This window comes from Capra hircus, chromosome 8, assembly GCF_001704415.2.
Source record: "Capra hircus breed San Clemente chromosome 8, ASM170441v1, whole genome shotgun sequence".
NCBI classification, from domain to species: Eukaryota; Metazoa; Chordata; class Mammalia; order Artiodactyla; family Bovidae; genus Capra; species Capra hircus.
The window spans coordinates 88,192,518-88,211,367 of NC_030815.1; positions in this window are offsets into that span (position 1 = coordinate 88,192,518).

The following is an 18,850-nucleotide window of genomic DNA, read 5'->3' on the forward strand; positions in this document are numbered from 1 at the left end:
CCTCGACTGCACCAGTGAACAGTAAGAAGGCCAAGTGTAAAGGGCCAATTCTGACGGCTCCTCTTCCTGCAGGAACTGGCCGTGGACACAGAAAGAGTTAAAAGTCAGTTTAGCTCCAAGGCCCTCAAGTCACCCAGCCACCTTGCCCTGTCGCCTCCCCTCTCAGGAATTGAGAGCTGGAGCCTGTAACCCACCTCAGGCACCCAGGCCATCTGTCACAGGCACAGGGACAACCACATGCTTGATTGAGATGGGGTTTGAAAAAACACAGAAGCCAGGACATGTGGCAACCCAGCCAGGTCTCCAGTGGAAAGGGAAGGCGCCCCATAAAATATTTCGACACTTGAGGCCAGACCCGCGACTGCCATGAAGTCCAGGAGGAGCGACCCAGAGCACCAGGGCCGCATGCCTGCCATCCCGCCTGCTCTTCAAGTTGGAGAGATTGAGGCCTTCCTCCAGGCCAGCCGCCAGCAGGGGAGGAAAGGTAACAGGCAGGCGCCTTGTAAGGCCATTAGCAAAGAACAATGGGAAGCTGAAAGGGTAACCGGTGAACAGAAGAATGAAAGTCGGCTTGTGCCAGCAGCAGCGGGGTGAGCTCATTATTCCAGACGGCAGATGGAGGGTGGCCCGGTTGCTCGGCAGAACTCCCGGCCGGGCGAGGTGTGGGGGGCGGCGGGCGGGCAGGAGCTGACAGTGGGCGCCGAGGACCCCTCCCATCACAGCGCTGCCCTTCCTCCCAAAGCATAAGCAGTGAAGGAGAAAGCTGTGTTCTCAGCACATGTACTGAAACCCACTGCACACCCTCACCTGCCCTGGGGGCCTTCACAGACCCTGGGCATCTTCACTCACCTAGGACTGCCTGATGCCTGCCAGCGGGCCACCCCAACCCTAAGCAAGCTAACCATGGGGGAGGAAGTGACCAAAGGAGCGCAGGTCCTGCATCCTTCAGCCCAAAGTTCTGCTTTCAGGTTTACACAAGTAGCTTTCACTCAAACAAGTCATTTTTGTCTAGACATGGATGCCGAGCCTACAGAGACCCCAGAGGAGATACTGACCAGAGAGCATGGCACGAGGATGTGCACACGATGATGTACACACAGGGGACATGCACGCTGGCTGAGCACGTGCACCCCGGGGACATCTGAACAGCTATGGCAGAGGCACCTGGCTGCCGCAGACTTCCGTCCCACAGAGAGGGGGGCCTTAAACCTGGAGACATGGAAACTCTGCCTGGGTTTTGGGTGGTAGAGGGCTCAAAGTAGGAAGCTGAGATGCCTTCTCCTCCTCCTTGCTTGCCTGTTGTCAAATCTCAATCTCCTCTTAGCTCCTGCTACCAGATGGTGGGAGAAACATTTTGCTTCTTAGAACTGCACCACTGAGTTTCTGCTCTATTGTGATCTCTGGGGCCAAAGTGGAGCAGACACCTGGGGTCAGCTCTCTACCACGTCTGGACAACCAAAATCCTTTTCAATGGGGTTTGCATTTCGGCTCCTGAGCAGGCAAGACTCCAGCTATTTCATCAGCTTCCTCAATCTCTGTGCTGGAAAACCATTATTTCAAGAACACATTTCTGCAAGTTTCCTATGCCTTCTCCGATCTTCATTCAGCCTATTGCTTAAAAAGCAGTCACCCAAAATAAACATGCGTACTGAACACACACAGAGAGTTGCCATAAGGAATGCAAATACAGTTGACAGTTTTTCTAGATTAAGGTTTAATGACCACAGATTTTTCCAGGGGGGATCCTAATAACCCATTTATCCAATAAACTTGCCATCATATGCACAGGGCAATATACCCAGAAATGTTAGTGGTGAATGTTCTGAAGAATGCAGCTGGTGGCAACTGGCTTCTGCTTCTCAATGTTTTAATTCCTTCAACAAAGCAATAGGGAGCAATGTCCTTAGGGCACCTTACATCTGTGCTATGGTGACCTCCAGAGCTGCTTCAGGCAGAACCTATGTGAATTCCGCAGTGCTGGCCACCCATCAAATTCTGCCTGGAATGGTTTCATCTAGAAAATCCCCTTCTTAGCACTGAGTATTAAAGTAGAACAGATTCTTTGAAAAAAATTTATCAGCCATGTATGTGTTAGTTGCTCAGTCATATCCAACTCTTTGCGAACCCACAGACTATAGTTCTGTCCATGGGATTCTCCAGGCAAGAATACTGGAGTGAGTAACCATTCCTTTCTCCATGGGATCTTCCTGATGCAGGGATCAAACCCAGGTCTCCGGCATTGCAGGCAGATTCTTTACTGCGTGCGCGTACCAGGGAAGATAATAGATGATTTTAAAAAAAGAAAAAATCAGTCTCCTGAAGGTGATAAGAACTCTTCTAATTTGGAGAAATCCTCTTTTATGTCATCTGTGTAAGTTTCCTAATGTTGCTGTAACATAGTGCCACACACTGGGTGACTTATACAAGAGAAACGTATTTTCTCAAAGTTCTGGAGACTAGAAGTCCAAAACCAAGGTGTCGGCAGGATTGATTTCTTCTGAGGCTGTAAGGGAGTTCCAGGCTGTTCCCTCAGCTCCTGGTGGTTCGCTGGCGCTCCATGCCATTCCTTGGCTTGTGGACTTATCACCCTAATCCCTGCCTCTATCTTCACATGGCTTCTCCTTGTGTGCATGTCTGTGTCCAAATTTCTCCCTTTAAATAAAGATATCAGTTGTATTAGGTTGGAACCCACCCCAATAGCCTCATTTTATCTTCATGGCCTCTGCAAAGACCCTCTCTCTAAGTGGGATCCCATTCTAGGTACTGGGAGTGAAGACTCCAACATGTGAATTCGGGAGGGACACAAACTGATCCCCATCAGTCTGCTCCTGTGGCTGTGTCTAGATAAGGTGTAAGAGAGTGAACTGAAATAGAAATATTTCTTGTCCTGAAGACAAACCCTCAAAGTCAAAGAGTTCTGGCGAGTCTGGCCTCCAGGTGCTGTCCTGGGAGCTGCCTCCCCCCCAACAAGGGAAGAGGATGTGGGAGTCACATGCTGGCAGTTATCACCTCCACCCACTCTCTACTGGCAGCGGGAGAGTATAGCTCACACCTCTCAGACTCGGGAGCCCCTGGAGACTCTGATCCTTGCATACATGCACACCCCCTTCCGCCTCACCTGCAGCCTCACCCAGCTGCTCCCGCTCTCCCTCCCAGGGATCTCCAAGCTTTCTCCTCCCTGGGCCCCACAGTCATTTCTTGGCTTGTGCACATCCCAAGATGGCACCTCCTATTTCCTCAGGGCAGCTGACAGCCACCACCCACCTCCCATCCCTCACTCTAAGTTACCTTCCCCAGTGGGTCTGTTATCTCATCTTCCCTTGTTCACTGACCGGCTTCCCAAGGGCAGGGCTCGTGGGCACCTCAGTGCTGCATTATCCCCTGGATCTATGACAGTGCTGGGCACAGGCTAAGAAGCCAGACTGGAGGAAGGACCCACAGAGCTGTTGCTTTGCCCCTACCCCTACACCTCATTTCTGCTGGTAAATGTCACTGGATGAGATACTTTCAATCAGTCTGACTTCTCCATAGGATCTCACCTAAGTAAGTCCTACCAGATGGCAGGTCCCTTTCCAAGCACATGTCTCCTTGGGAGTCTCCCCCATTTTAAAATATATCCATCATTATTACCACTGTGATCACTGTCATCATCACCATCATCACTACCACCACTATGACCATCAATCACCTTCACTACCACCACCACCGCCATTACCATCTTCATCAACATCTTCATCAAAGCATCAAATCATCACCCCACCACCAGCACCACCTTCACCACTACCACCACCCTCATCACCACCACCTTCATCATCAGTATCACACCATCACCATCTTCACCATCCCCACCACCACCATCATCACGCCACCGTCAGCATGACCATCATCACCACCACCATCTCTGTCCCCAGCATCATCACCGTATCTTCTTCATCATATCTAATCTTTAAAATGACCATGCCAAGTCCCGTTTTAAGTGCTTTATCTAAATTGACTCACCTAATCCTCTTTATAGCCTCCCAGTGCACATACTGGTATCTGTATTTTACAGATATGGAACCTGGAGAACAGTCATTGATGTTTGCAACGTCACACAAGTAGGAACTGACAGCTGGGATTTGAACCAAAGCAGTCACACTCCGGGATCTGTGCCTTTAAGGGATATTCAAATGGGCATCATTTGCAATAGCAAAATCCTGGAAACAACCCAAATAATTCCTGTAATGGAAGACTACGCAGCAGTGTAAATGATTGGGTGACAGGTCTATGCCTCAACATATATGAATCTCATGAGTAGATAAAAGCAAATCACAGGATTAATACAATATGATCTTACTTGTTGAAGTTCAAGAACTGGCAAAATTCAGCAATCTATTGCTCAGCAACACTTCCAGAAACAGAAAAACTTTAAACAAGATTAGATAACCATTTACAGAATTCAGGTCAGTGGTTTCTGAAGCTAAAGTGAGAAATGAAGTGTGCATTGCATTCTACTGTTAGTCTGCTACCACCCAGGCATCTGCATTTTTTATTATTGTTCTTTCTAGTGTACATATAAGTTAGATAGACTCTTGTATTATAGTATATCTCAGAATTATTTTAAAATTCTTTTAATCTTCAGTACGAGAAAAGAAAGTATGATAAGAAGTTTCTAGACCCTTGATTCTGGCTGCAGAACCTTTCAAGTAGGAAACCCCTCTCTCAAAATGCCTTCTGTGCTCACAAGGGAGTCACAGTCCCAGAGCATTTCCCTCAACATCAGAGTCTGAGATGACTTTGCAGCTCCAGGTTCCTCTGTCTCCCCAGAGTGGGTAAAATGCTCTGCATGGTGATGTTCACAATGGACCTCGGGTGATATATTTAGTTTCTGCAAAAATATATCGCCTCTTATTATTTTTGTTTAAATTAACTTGAAAGTAACTCTCAGTCTTGTCTGACTCTTTACAACCCCTTGGACTGTACCTCACCAGGCTTCTCTGTCCATGGGATTCTCCAGACAAGAATACTGGAGCAGGTTGCCATTTCCTTCTCTAGAGGATCTTCCTGACCCAGAGATCGAACCCAGGTCTCCCATGTTGCAGGCAGATGCTTTATCATCTGAGCCACCAGGGAGGAGTGCAAAAGTAACTCTAGGTCCCGTCTGTCTAAGGGTGTGGGAAACCCAATCTCAGACTCACTGGGCCTCAGGCAACCCCAAGACCTGGGTGACTCTTTCAGCCAGGACCATGGATTGTCCTAGGCAATGTTAGACACTCTGTAGCCCCGACTCAGGACTCAGGATCCCCCATCACCTGTGTAGGCCTGCATCCCTTATGACATTACCCAGCCCTGACTCCGAGCCTTGTGTGGAGGACAGCTTCCCCCTCAAAGATGCTTCATCACTGAGCTAGGCTTCCCTAAGAGCCTGAGAGGATAGGTCCAGCCTCAGGCCTCTGCTGAGAAGGGAAAGCAATCTGAGGGCCACAGGGGGACAAGAGTGGCATCACATTGTGACAAACGAGTCACGTCTTCTCGAACCCCAGACCCCGCTGGCTCCTGTGCAGACACGTTCCAAGAGCTTAAGTGTCAGCCCCAGTCCCGAAGCTGGCACTTAGGTGGGCAGTGTTTTTGCTAAATGCACCCTGCCTCCAGACAGTCAAAGGGATGTTCACCTCGCTTGCCAGCCCCGAAATCTCACTCTGAGCTCTCCGTCCCTGAGAGCAGCCGCAGAGTCCCCAGGTCCCCCTTTCTTCCCACCTGAGCTGCCTCCCACTCTGGGTCCCCTCTCAGCATCTACTGACCATTTCAGGCGCTCTTGGCTGAGGAAAGTGATGGGGGAGGAGGAGGGGGCTGGCAGCCTGGAGCTGAGAGCTCAGCCCTGGCCTCCCTGCCCCCAACCCTGCCCGCCTGGGGCAAGGGGCCATCTGCTGCTGCTGCCGAGGGGCGGCAGCTGGGCCACTTTCAGCTGGGGCCCTGAGCAGGGGGCTAATCTACGGATGGCTTTTGACCTCACTACCATCCTAAGGCCTGGAGAGAGTACACACATGTGTACACACACGCGCGCACACACACACACACACACACAGACTATGTGCCCACAAAACCCAGGTCTGACTTTAAAGTCTAGCTGTGTCAACTGGGTCTGTTTATTTTTGCAGATCTGTAAGTCCTTATCAGTCATTCAAAATCCAAAAAGCTCTGAGAACTGAAAATTATTTCGTAACTCGTTTGCAGGCAAAGGTCAACCTGAGGGGGTGGATGTGAGGCTTGATTTACCCCAGTTTCACTACAAAGTATTAAGGCATTTGCTCTCAGGGTGCTGCCCACATTTCCCTGGGGTGGTGTGTAGTTCATGGTATATATACAGCTGCAAAACTGGTTCAAAACCCCAGCCTGCCTGCCCAGAGAAGGAACCCAGCACCTAGGAAGGCCAGGGCCTCAGAACTGCTTGGCCACACTTGTTGGGTATGCTCATCACTGGTCGGGTGAAGGGAGCTGAAAACCCACCCAGGAACTGGGAGTCAGGAACATGCCGAGTCATATTTGCTCCAAATTGTCTTTCATACAGAAGCAGGGGACATGCACACAGGCTGGACAGAAGAACCTAGCAGACACAGATTGAGACCTCCATATGCCTCTGGGTCTCATGAATCCTGCTGACTCATTGCATTGGTGCTAAGGGCCCTTGGGGGCTGAATTCCTCATCCCAGCCCTTGGATTGCCCTCCAGATGCACGCACACACACAAATATATGCACATGCATACAATCATACGTGGGGATTCCCTGGTGACTCAGACAGTAGAGAATCTGTCTGCAGTGTGGGAGACCTGAGTTGGATCCCTGGGTCAGGAAGACCTTGGAGAAGGAAATAGCTACCCACACCAGTATTCTTGCCTGGAGAATTCCATGGACAGAGGAGCCTGGTGGTCTATAACCCATGTGGTCGAAATGAGTCAGACACAACTAAGCAACTATCATACCTACCAACACACATGCACACTCCCACACATGGGTCCACACCTTCACACACTCATGCACACACGCACACACACGCACAGGGGCACACACATATCCTTCATATCAGATTTCTCCAGGACAGCTGTCTGCTGGACTCCACAGTGGTAGCTGGCACTCATACCACTCAACTCAGAATCCTCCAGAAAATGGACATGATGGACTATCAATGAACAAGCCTGTTTCTTCCCCAAGATTGCTTTATCAAACCTGCCAGAATTTATACAACCAAAGACATCTAGCAAGGGAGTCTCCTGGTGGGCCCTGTGCTTACTCTCAGGATCTTATTCCAAACAGTGTTGGAACTCTGTCCTGGAACTCTTCCTAAATGTGGTTGTGAGTCAGCAAAGAAACTCAGCTCCTCCCACCCTTTGTCAAGAGGATACTGAAGCAGTCGCCCAGGTTTGGTGGTTGTTTAAGACCAGCCTGTTCCCTATGGCACACAACAGCCCTCACCTCTAAGAGAGGGACCCCAGATCAAACAGGAAGTGCTCCAGGTGTCCTTAGGTCTTCCTTCTGAAGCATTGGAAAGAACCTGAAGATTCAGCAGGCCTCTCAGTGCCCACTGGATGGTGCCAGCCCACCTTTCCCCATTTCCCGTCCCACCATCTTAATGCCCTGTATCAACACACATTCCAAACCCCGCTGAAAAGTCCCAGGGGAGCGCATGCTTCGGCCCTGGCTTGGGGCCTGCCCCACCCAGAGCCCAGGGGCCCACAACCTCCCTCAGACTCAGTGACAAGCCTTCACACAGGCCCTTGATGTGACTGGGAGGGCCACAGCAGGGCTGGCTGCGGAGGTCAGGTCAGGTCAGGTCCCATGCAGCGGGGGGAAAGCAGGGGCAGAGCAGGCCTGGTGCAGGTGCAGCTGCCTTCCCAGCAGGCAGGCCACCAGCGGAAGGTGGGCTGCATGGCCACTGCCAGCTGCAGTTTGACTGTGGATGATCTGGTCAGTCTGCTCCTTTCACAGCAAATATTAGTGATCATCTCTTTACTCTTCTGGAGTTAAATAATTGGATACGATAATGTATCTACAACAACATAATCGATAAATGATAGAAACAGATAGAAAATAAAATGCCTTGTGTGTGTATTAGTTGCTCAGTTGTGTCCAGCTCTTTATGACCCCTTGGACTTTAGCCCGCCAGTCTCTTCTGTCCGTGGGATTTCTCAGGCAAGAATACTGGAGCAGGTTGCTGTTTTCTTCTCCAGGGATCAAAACTGGGTCTCCTGCATTGCAGGCATTCTTTACCTTCTGAGCCACCAGAGAAGCCCAAAAGATGCCTTCATGTCAATATAAAAGAAAACGAAAGAAAAGAAATTTATAGTAACATCTATTTTAATAGTAAATGTTTAGGCACAACTGTTTGAGATACCATGCTCAAATCCTCCAACACTTGCATCGAATGTAAAATTTCTGAGCTGCAGCCGGTGCAATGCAGCCTGACAGCTTTTGGAACTTCAGTGACTCAGCTTCACGCATGGCATCACCACTGGTGCTGTGGTTTTCTGAAATTATAAGCAAAGCTCAACAAAACTCTGAGCGACATGAAGTCTAGATCTTGCCTGAACGTTTGTGGTAGCGGCATTTCCGGTAAGTCTGGGCCCTGCCCACAAGACACCAGTAGTCCCAGGGATTGTTGTTTCAACTAAACATGCCCCTCCGAGACCCACTGCAGATCCGTCTCCGCTATGAGCCTCAGCAGCAGAGGCAGGGAGAGGGGGCAGTACAGAGCACAGCCCCAGCACAGCATGCATCCCATCGTGATTTGCAAGGCATCAAAGCCTGAGAGGCTGAGGGAGGGCCTTCTGTGGACCCTCCAAGTTGCGTTTGTCGGCCCCTGGGTCATTGTGGCAGGAAGACCCATCCACAAAAATGTCAGCCCTGCTGAGTATGTGGGTTCCATCAGGACCACCAATTGGTCTCTGCTTCTTACACACTGGCCCTGCCACATCTGGTTCTGGGGGCCCAGGCCAGCTCCAATGCATGGCTGGGGTCAGGGCAGGGGGATGTCCCTCATACACTGGCAAAGAATCTGTAAGTTACCCCATAAGTCCCAGCTCCCAGATCCACATATTCTGAAGTGAAAATGTTAGTTGCTCAATCACGTCCAACTCTTTGTGACCACATGGACTGTAGCCCACTGGATTCCTCTGTCCATGGAATTCTCCAGGCAAGAATACTGGAGTGGGTTGACATTCCCTTCTCCAGGGTATCATTCCAACCCAGGGATCAAATCCTGGTCTCCTACATTGCAGGCAGATTCTTTACCATCTGAACCACTAGGAAAGCTTCAAGGTTTACACTTTAGCTGACCAGGCTCAGAACCTGGAAACTTCCTCCTTCCCTTGAGAGCCCGAGTTCCCAGTTGCAAGCTTCACATCTTTTTCAGGGCATCTCTTTGTATCTTATACCAGAACCTGGTGTGGAGTGGGGCCACGAACAGCAGGCATCCAAGCCAGCCTGCAGGTGATGGACCACTTCTGCCCTTGCCAAGTTGCCAGACGCATAAAGCTTTCTCAGCCTCTGTGAGATGCACCTGCCTGGTGGGAAACACAGGAGAAATGATCCCAGCTTGCAGGGCTGCTGTGAGGATGAACCTGGCAAGGTCTGGGGAACACTCACAGCTTGGGAACAAATGGGAACTGATGTCGCCTCTGTTCACAGGTTGCTGCCAGGTTGAGCAGAGCTGGGTGACCGAGCCAAGTCAGTCTAGTTGGAATCACATGGAAGTCTCTGTCTTCTGCTCTGCACGTCCCCTTGAGCTGTGACCTCCAAAATCCATCCGCCCTACAGTCTGCCCTGGACCCAGGGATGTGGGCAGACCTGCCAGAGGCGGGTGACACCCTTCACGGGCTTTCTCCATCAGCCTTCCTGGAACTCAGGGAAGTCTTAAAGCAGCACCAAGGACAAGGACCACGCCTTCTGCTTGACCTTTCTCTAGCTATTCTCCATGGACCTCATCTATCCATCTCATCCACAATAGTCAGACCCCAAAGACACAGAGTCACCTTCCCCACTGATGGCTAACCAGATGCCCCTGCCCATCTTTTCCAGTTGCCCATTCACCTGACTCAGCTGTGAGCATGCTCCTTTTAGGAGTGCCCCCAAGTTCCCAAATTTAATCATGCGGACACACGTTCTCCCCATCCCACTGGGAAGAAAGCAATCCACAAGTACCCGCAGTTTCTGCAGGGCCACCCGAGCCCCGACAGGGAAACAAGAGGCGCTGTGTGGTCCTCGGCAGGTGAGGATGGCTGTGAGGGTGAACCCACACGTCTAGGATCTGTATCCACGGCTGTGACAAAATGAGTCTGCGTCTTTGTGAGCCAGGATTCGAAACTGGACTTATCGACATCTCTAACCTTATCTAAATCACTTCTCTAATGAGCTCAGTATGTGGACAGATACACCACATTCCTGGCATAACATGGGTCTCCTACCAAACACAAGATAAGCTGATAAACCAGAGATCTTCTACCTTCGACCTGCTCGAGACTTTAGTATTTGTGGTAGAAACATCAGGCTTTGTGGAGACTACAGACACACATTCAACTCAAACAAAGTGAATCAAACTGGGTATAAAACTTCTCTGGGAGTGTTTTCTGGTCTACTTGAAGTACTTGGCCAGGGCTTACTGGCTCCGACAGCTGGTCCAACCCCTGCTGAGAGCAATCCTGAACTTGAGCAAGCAAATCCATCTCCCTGTGCCTCTAAAGAAGACTAAGAAAGTCCACACACTCATGGTTGTGAGGAGGTGGGAGGGGGAGCAAGCTGTGAAGGGAAGGGGCCAGGTGACCCAGCTGATGGGAAGCTCAGGGCTCTGTGGGCCTCATCAAGCTGGAAGGTTTCCACCACATCACAAAAACCACTTAAGGGCTCACCTGAGCTCACCTGCAGAGGGCGGGGCCTTCCTGGTCTCTGCAGCAGGGAGGCAGTATAGCAGAGGAGGGGGCAGTCTAGCACCGGCTCTTTCTGGCTCCCTCCTGAGAGTGAACAAACAGGTTCTCCAGGTGGCTGCCCAATATATGCAGGCTGGAACACACCACCCCTCCAGTGTCCTGGACAGCTGTCTTCATCGTCCAGCTCGGTGTGTGATCAGAAGCTGACAAGTGTTGTGTGTGTGTGTGTGGGGGGGGGGGTGCTGTCATATCCTTCATGCATCCCCAAGCGTGACCTGGAGTATACGGAGAGAGGAGGAAAGTCAGTCTCAGAGGAGGTGAAACCCGGCTGAGTTTTCAAAGGGAAAGGAAAAGAGGACTGGAGACAAAGGCCAAAGGCTTTATGTGGTTCTTGGGACAGAGGAGCCTGGCAGGCTACAGTCCACAGGGTCACAAAGAGTCGGATACGACTGAGCAGCTGACGCTTTGGGAAGGTAACATCTGAAACCTCATGACTTGGCCCCACCTGAGAAGAGGTCTAGACAGGTTAGGCATGGCACCTGCCAGCAGTGCCCCCGACAATCATCAACAGATTTTGGAGAGAAGACCACCTTGCTGAGCTCCTCTCTGTACTTATCTATGTCAGTGGTTCCAACTCCAGGAAAGTAGATATCCAGGCCCAACCAGAATCTCTGCAGGGAGACCCCAGGAATCTGTTTATCAGAGGTTTCGTGGTTAATGCTGAAGCCAGGAGCCCCGGAGTCCCAGCCCACACACTCCACGGCATTGGGCTAAAAAGCCTGAGGAGTCTTTTAAAATCCCCTACCCAAAGCAATTTACAAATTCAATGCAATCCCTATCAAGCTACCAGCAACATTTTTCACAGAACTAGAACAAATAATTTCAAGATTTGTATGGAAATACAAAAAACCTCGAATAGCCAAAGCAATCTTGAGAAAGAAGAATGGAACTGGAGGAATCAACTTGCCTGACTTCAGGCTCTACTACAAAGCCACAGTCATCAAGACAGTATGGTACTGGCACAAAGACAGACATATAGATCAATGGAACAAAATAGAAAGCCCAGAGATAAATCCACACACATATGGACGCCTTATCTTTGACAAAGGAGGCAAGAATATACAATGGAGTAAAGACAATCTCTTTAACAAGTGGTGCTGGGAAAACTGGTCAACCACTTGTAAAAGAATGAAACTAGATCACTTTCTAACACTGCACACAAAAATAAACTCAAAATGGATTAAAGATCTAAATGTAAGACCAGAAACTATAAAACTCCTAGAGGAGAACATAGGCAAAACACTCTCAGACATAAATCACAGCAGGATCCTCTATGATCCACCTCCCAGAATACTGGAAATAAAAGAAAAAATAAACAAATGGGATCTAATTAAAATTAAAAGCTTCTGCACAACAAAGGAAAATATAAGCAAGGTGAAAAGACAGCCTTCTGAATGGGAGAAAATAATAGCAAATGAAGCAACTGACAAACAACTAATCTCAAAAATATACAAGCAACTTATGCAGCTCAATTCCAGAAAAATAAATGACCCAATCAAAAAATGGGCCAAAGAACTAAATAGACATTTCTCCAAAGAAGACATACGGATGGCTAACAAACACATGAAAAGATGCTCAACATCACTCATTATTAGAGAAATGCAAATCAAAACCACAATGAGGTACCACTTCACACCAGTCAGAATGGCTGCGATCCAAAAATCTGCAAGCAATAAATGCTGGAGAGGGTGTGGAGAAAAGGGAACCCTCCTACACTGTTGGTGGGAATGCAAACTAGTACAGCCACTATGGAGAACAGTGTGGAGATTCCTTAAAAAATTGCAAATAGAACTACCTTATGACCCAGCAATCCCACTGCTGGGCATACACACCGAGGAAACCAGAATTGAAAGAGACACATGTACCCCAATGTTCATCGCAGCACTGTTTATAATAGCTAAGACATGGAAACAACCTAGATGTCCATCAGCAGATGAATGGATAAGAAAGCTGTGGTACATATACACGAATGGAGTATTACTCAGCCATTAAAAAGAATTCATTTGAATCAGTTCTGATGAGATGGATGAAACTGGAGCCGATTATACAGAGTGAAGTAAGCCAGAAAGAAAAACACCAATACAGTATACTAACACATATATATGGAATTTAGGAAGATGGCAATGACGACCCGGTATGCAAGACAGGGAAAGAGACACAGATGTGTATAATGGACTTTTGGACTCAGAGGGAGAGGGAGAGGGTGGGATGATTTGGGAGAATGACATTCTAACATGTATACTATCATGTAAGAATTGAATCGCCAGTCTATGTCTGATGCAGGATACAGCATGCTTGGAGCTGGTGCATGGGGATGACCCAGAGAGATGTTATGGGGAGGGAGGTGGGAGGGGGGTTCATGTTTGGGAACGCATGTAAGAATTAAAGATTTTAAAATTTAAAAAAATAATAATAATAATAAATAAAACATTTTAAATCTTAAAAAAAAAAAAATTCCCCATCAACAGTTGAATTTTATCCCTGGCCATTTACCATTAGGGCTTCCCAGGAGGCTCAAGGATAAAAGAATCCTCTTGCCAATGCAAGAGACACAAGAGACAGGGGTTTGATCCCTGGGTCGGGAAGACCACCTGGAGAAGGAAATGGCAACCCACTCCAGTATTCTTGCCTGAAGAAGTCAGTGGACAGAGGAGCCTGGCGGACTACAGTCCATGGGGTTGCAAGTAGTCAGACAGGTCTGAGCAACTGAGCACCAGCACAAGCATTTAACATTAACATTTAACAGAGTCCTGGGGCAGAACTCGGTGGCAGCCGGTTTGCCACTGCTTCCCGGCGCCTGTTCTATCACCGTTTATTGTGTGTTCATGACCTTCATGGTGTCGTTGCACTGGCTGGCCCTGCATGCCGCTGCCTCTCACACTCACAAGTGCAGGATCCCAGGCCCTGTGGAGCCAGCGCCCAGCAAGCCACTCACACTTGGACACCGGGCTCAAAAGGGGGCCTTTCTGAGTTTAACTGCATGCCACCCCTCCTCTGGAGAGCAGGCTTCTGGGGACAGGGCATGGCACAGTGCCCAGGGCCCTGCTGTATCTAGCTCTTGCTCTTTGCCCCGTCTCAGGCTGCCTTTAGACGCTGAAGCAGACCCACCCTCCAATGGAGCCTGAGACTCTTCTCCAAGGGACTGGTCCTAAAAAGCACTTTCACCTTTCTCCCTTCTTGAATAAGGAGGAAAGGAATGAACAGAGGCTGAAATTCAGGCTTGCACATGTATTCTCCCATTGCACATGTATTCTTGCACACGTATTCTCCCATTGGTGTGTCTCAGAACATCCCATGAAGGAGGTGATATTTTCAGCCCAATGATACGCTGGTTGCACAAGGTCACCCCACTAGTAGCAGCAGAGTGCAGATCCAGGCTCCAGCCTGCCTGGTGCCTTAACCAGAGGGCCTTGGACTTTGTGTGGCAGGGGGATGCTCTTGTTTTGAAAACTGAAATCTCCACAGGGTCACATGCCACAGGGCAGGAGCCATGCCAGGCCCACCCACCTCACTTAAAAAGCTCGGGGTAGGGCGAGGCCACCCTCCCAAGACACTCTCTCAAGAGAATTCAGTTCACACAGAGGCCACCCCTCATCAGCTCTGGGGCTCCAAGGAAGCCTGCTCACCTACTCTCCCTCCAGCCTTGCCCTGGTGACCAGTGGGTCAGAACATTCTGGGGGTGTGGGTGGTAGGACACACTGGAGTGACTAGATGGCCCACGAAAGCCCCAGGAGTGTGAGTGGAGAGTGTGGCATCAAAACCCCTATGTTCTGGGGACACTTGGGCCTGTTTTCTGGAGACTCTAGGAGTGTGGGAGGAGGGGAGTGCCTGGACACTTTGTCTTAACATCCCAGCTGATCTCAGTCCCTCTCATAAGTGTTCCTTTTCCTCAAGAGTCCTGTCCACATCGTGTTCCTTTTCCTGAACCCTCAGGGTCCAAACTTGTGATGGTGCTGTGGGTGACATCTGTACTGTGGGTGACATCTATACTTTCACAGATGCAATGTCTCGAGGTCAAGCCATGACCTCCCATCAGTGCTGTGAGTGCCACCCCCAGAGCTGAAGGTATTGCTGGTTTGCTGTGTGGGGACAGCAGTCCTGGGGACAGGAGTAGGGTGGGGGTAGTTGATGTCACAACCTTGGGCAGCTTCACATGTAACCTGACAGGAGGGAGCTGAGGGGAGCACCTTTACTGACTTCTTTGCTCCAAAAAGCTGTGCGGGCAGCAGGATCGGATAAAGGATGGGACCTGGCCTGTCCCACCTGGCACAACCCTGGTCCTAATTGTTGTTGTTCAGTCACTCAGTCGTGTCCAAGTCTTTGCGACCCCATGGACTACAGCACGCCAGGCTTCCCTGTCCTTCACCATCTCCCAGAGCATGCTCAAACTCCTATCCATCAAGTCGGTGAAGCCATCCAACCATCTCATAGTCTAGTCCTAATAGCCCCCCACACACATGCATTGTCCTCGTGGCCCGGGGAACCCATTTCCCCACTGTCCACAAAGCAGCAACAATGCTCCCTCTCTGCCTTGTCACAGCCCGGCCATGCATCGGGCAAGCCACAAAGAGGGGGCACCACCCAGCCGATCTCCCAGCTGTGAAATGGGACACACCCACACCAGGCCAGGCTGTGCTCTGTGCGCCCCGGCAGGTGGGGAAGCTGTTTGTGAGCGATGTTGTGGGTACCCAGACCGCACCTTCAAAGCTGGTTTACGGTGCAGCGAGCCCTCGGCCTGGGGGCGGTTCGCAGGTGGCCTGCCCACCCAGGGTCAGCTGACAAACTTCCTGGGGCTTTCGGTACAGTGGTCAGATGACCTGGCTGGGTTGTGTAATGCGTGTGCTCCAGCCTCCCTCTCCAGAGAGCTATCTGTGGCCCAGGACCTCTTCGGAAGCTAACAACACCTCGTGACCCTCAGTGCATAAACACTGTGAAGAGCCCACAGAGGCGCAGATGGCAGAGGGGCTGGATTTCGCAACAGCTTCCTCTGTGTTTCCAATTAACTGAGGAGGTGGCCGCCCACAGGGAGGGGGTGGAGCCAAGGAGATGCTGTTTTTCCCTCTATCCTCCGTGTTGTTTGTGAGCACTTGGTCCTAGGAAAAAGCCACTTCTCAGGAAGGAATGGCCCCTCCTCCAAGATTTCGTTTCATCCTGGCTGCCTTCCCCAACCTCAAATCTCAGTCCTCCAGGTCCCTGCCTGCCCAGCCTGCCCTGGACAGGAGTCCAGAGACACTCAAACATTGTCCCCAAGCCCAGAAGAGATGCCCCACTGCTGGGCCAGCCTCTCAGATGTGCCACCAGATCTGAGAGCCTGTGCCGGGTGAGCAGCCTCAGACTCAGCCCAGGGAAATGGTAAACAGGATCACAACAGGGAGAGATCCCTCCAGGACTATGGGTCGTTACACGGCCTGCAGCCAGCGGGAGCGGACAGAGCCGGCTTGCCATCCAGCCGAGCCGGGAGAGACAGAGGGACCAGGAGCGGCTGCACCCTCCCTTTGCTCAAGCAAGAGAACTAGTCCAGAAAGTAGTAACACTGACTCCACGCTGTGCACATGTCCAGGAGGTGGCCGGTGCTCTGCTTGCAGGTTTACACATGACTACTCTGCTCGCTGCAGGGCTGTGTCCCTCACCCGTGCACCTGGGGCATGTTACCAGTCCTGGCTCTGATTTTTTAATCTACAGAACGCCACATGCAAAACCTCCTAGGCACCAAAGATGAGAGGTTTCCGTGGCCTCACCACTGCAGCAGCTGCTTGCAAACTGCAAAATGCAAGCAGGATCTTTCCTCAGCGGCCCGGAGGCCAGGACATGCTGCCCTGGAGAATATTTGGGCCCTGAGAACCAGCCTTTTACCTGCAACCACCTCGGTGCATGAGCCAGGCATGGGGTCTCACTAAAGGAGAAAAGTATAACCTTTGAGGGGCTTCTTTGATGGCTTGGTGGTAAAGAATCTGCCTGCAATGCAGGAGACGCAGAAGACTCGGTTTCGATCCCTGGGTGGGGAAGAGCCCCTGGAGGAGGGCATGGCAACCTACTCCAGGATTCTTGCCTCCTCCTCAAGAGGAGCCTGGCCACCATAGACTCACAAAGATTTGGACACAACTGAAGCAACTAAGCATGCACGCATACATAATCTTTTAGACATTTCCCTTAGAACATATTTTACTCAAATATGCTCTTCAAACCCAAGTATACTAAAAGCTTTTGGACTCTGTGAGAGAAAGCAAGGGTGGGATGATTTGAGAGAATAGCATTGAAACATGTATATTATCATATGTGAAATAGATTGCCAGTCCAGGTTCGATGCATGAGACAGGTGCTCAGGGCTGGTGCACTGGGATGACCCTCTCAGGGGAGGAAGGAGGGAGGAAGGTCAGGGTGGGGAACACATGTACACCCATGGCTGATTCATGTGAATGTATGGCAAAAACCACCACAATACTGTAAAGTAATTAGCCTCCAATTAAAATAAAGACATTATAAATAAATAAACAAGTGCTCTACCCTAAATGCAGCAGCAAGCTGTAAAAGGCAATGCAGGGAGAGGCCGTCTCCTACTCTGCCACTTCCTCCTGGGCTGAATTTCTAATACTTGAAGGTTCCTGTCTGCAGAAACTACAATAGTACCTCTCTGCCAGGTGGGGGTGGGGCTTAATCTCCAACAAAAAAGACATTGTCTTTATAAAGAAGACAAGACTGTGCAGATACACAATGCAACCTCATCCATCTTCCTTTGCGAGGGCGATAAAGGAGGATAATTCTATTAAACAGTAACCCAGTGGTTACTCTTTAACCACTGGTGGTCCAGTGGCTAAGACTCCATGCTCCCAGTGCAGGGGGCCCGGGTTTGAGCCCTGGTCAGGGAGCTAGATCCCATGTGCTTCAACTAAGAGTTCGAATGCCGCAAGTAAGACCCTATGCAGCCAAATAAATAAAAATAAATACTGGGGAAAAAAAAGAAGAACCCCAGCGTGGTTTGCCTGAAGTCCAGGAGATGTATAAGGCATCATGGGAGCCTCACAGGTGTCTTTGTGAAGGGAAATGTCATTGCATTAAAAGTCTGTGGCTGTCGCCCTCAGCTTATCCTCCTCGAGTGTTTCTCCCCACCCTCCCAACACCTGGCCGTCAGCCAGCTGCAGTGACACAGAGGGATACCTTCTCTCATCTCCCAAGCCTGCAAGCCTGTCTCAGTGTGGGGAGGCTGGGAAGGCAGGGGAGGGAGAGAGGTTTTACCCCACACCCCGATCCCCCTGTGAGGAGCTCAGGCGGTTTGAAAGAGGGGCAGCTGATTGGAGTCAGTGAGGGCATCACGCCGACAGGACGAGGACCTCAGCTGGGGGCCGGCTGGGACCCCTCAGGAGGGAGAGGATGGCAGCCCAGAGAGGGGCTCCTGTCCTCAGGAGGTGGCCATGCACATAGGGTGATGGACCAGCATTGGGGAGCCCTTTGTAGGCACACAGCTCCCGTCTCCTGCACCCCGCCTGTGGGCAGCCACAGCTCACAACCAGCCCCGCCCAAGGTCTGGGCCAAGGTCAGGGTAACCATGTTACAAAGGCCAAACCTTCTCCACAGCATTTTCATGGAGCTGGACCGAAATCCACATGGGCACAGGGCCAGGGGTCCGGGGAACCTCCAGGGTGAGCAGAGGGGGCTTGGATAAGTATCAGATATTTGGGAAAGCAAAGACAGACATTCTAAGACAGGGAAGAGAAGACTCAGATGCCACAGCCCAAAGGAAGGAGACTCACATGGATGCAGCAAGACCAGCCAGTGTGGCTTCAGCTCCTTGGTCAAGTGGCCTTGGCACAGAGCACTCACAGGAGAAGATGACCCTCCAGGTGGACCAGCCCCTGGGCTGGCTCCAAGGCATGCTGTCAATCCATTCAATTCATTT